Source organism: Cynoglossus semilaevis, chromosome 3 (assembly GCF_000523025.1).
Source record: "Cynoglossus semilaevis isolate Cse_v1.0 chromosome 3, Cse_v1.0, whole genome shotgun sequence".
NCBI lineage: Eukaryota > Metazoa > Chordata > Actinopteri > Pleuronectiformes > Cynoglossidae > Cynoglossus > Cynoglossus semilaevis.
The window spans coordinates 10,724,993-10,726,845 of NC_024309.1; positions in this window are offsets into that span (position 1 = coordinate 10,724,993).

The following is a 1,853-nucleotide window of genomic DNA, read 5'->3' on the forward strand; positions in this document are numbered from 1 at the left end:
AAACAAAAACTGAAGTTTACAGTGTGTACGTAGAAGGATGCAAGTATCGACAGTTTTTATTCCCATCCTGGCGTTGCCTCTCGTCGTTTTCTTTCTTTAATGTTTGATGCATTTGCACAAAATTAGCTAACGAGCTTAAAAAAAAAAAACCCCAACCCCAACCCTGATCAGTGTAACAATGCCTTATATTCAGCAGAACTACTGAATGCACGTTTGTTACCATGTGGAGCATCACCTGGTCTGCGGAGGACCAGTGTGGTTTCAGCTGCTGCTGCAAACTGTGAGGTGTTTCCTTTGATCTGCAGGTGTGAAAACCTTGAATTATCAAAGGCGATACGGCCGTTGACTTTGAACGAGAAATGGACAAAAACAAGTCCCTGGGTTTGGAGTCACTGAGGAACTATTTGTTTACAGTTTCTAATTTGACCTTGGCAGCAATTAGTCAAATTAGGTTCCTCTGGTTAGAGTATGATGTAATGTCACTGAGAGAAACCGTCATTAGAAAAGTTAAACCCGTTGTGCAGACTTGCAATAGATGTTCAAGTTAGGGAGTTTATGGTCCAAGTCCAAGTCACTAAGAACAAGTCGAGTTATGATCTGAATTCAGTAACATGAAAGTCTGTGTCAGTCAAGTCCTTTAGGTTTTGAATCCAAGTCACTTGGACTTAGACTTTCTTTATTGTCATTGCACAAAAACACAAGAAAACAGTGAGTCTGGCAATGAAATGTTGTTGCTTGGCAACCGGAGTACACAGTACAAAGTATACAGCTTGTAGGCCACGAGTAATTACTTGAAGTATGTCTATATACATATGTATATAGGTAGTGAGTCAAGTCAAACCAAAGTTAAGTCTTCATAGTATAATTATAGATACAGTATGAGTCAGTCATTAAGAATATTCGGTTGAAGACACAGATCAAGTCTGATTCTAGACCCAACAACTCTTTGTGCACATAAAGGGTTTGTCTGAAAGAGAGTCAATGTTGGGATTCAAGAGGAGTCACAGTCGGGGACTCGAGCATGACAACAATGACAGTGACTTTTTAAATTATAATCTAATGAGCCTGATCCTTGTGGTGTGATGTTTTAAAGTGATTATTGACTTGACGGAAAATTACATTACAAATCTAGAACATCTAGAAATAGGTTTGACAGCAGCTGAAAACACACTGGTCACATGACCAGCTGTGACTCTTGCTATTGTTCACCTCTGTCTGGTTTCACTCCGTCAAATCCTTAAAAGATGAAAAACAACTTAAGTGCATACTTGTTTATGTGGGTGAAAAGTACTTGATTTAATGTCTAGTATGTAAATAATAATAATAATAATAATAATAATAATGACATTTGGCATTGGTTTGTTTTATACTGGGTGTCTCACTCTTGGCCTTTTTTTGTGGGTCGTGGCGCTGCATGAAGGAAGACGACAGCAACACTGCAAATTTAGCTTTGACTTCCCTCCAGTCGTAGGACTTATTTTATATCATTTTGTGGCTTTTTATTTCACTTCAGGTGACAAGACTCTTTGCCTTTGAAAAGTTAGGCTTCATTTGGAACCAAAACTGTCAGCGCTCTATAAAAGTCCAAGTTATCTCAACAATATTCTACAAAAACCTGCAGAAGCAGAACGTTACCTCCGTTTCCTACGTACAGTTCATGATCCCATGTCTGTGGAGGTGGACAGCAGTGGCAGATGGATTTGAAATGTTGACGCTGACAGAATCCTCACACTCCATATTGAACGAACCATTTCCACGCAGACACAAATGTTAAAGAAACCTTTTTCATTTAACAAAATATTTTATGCTAGCCTTAAATTGAACATGACCACGTGTATTTCTTCCTTTTTTGC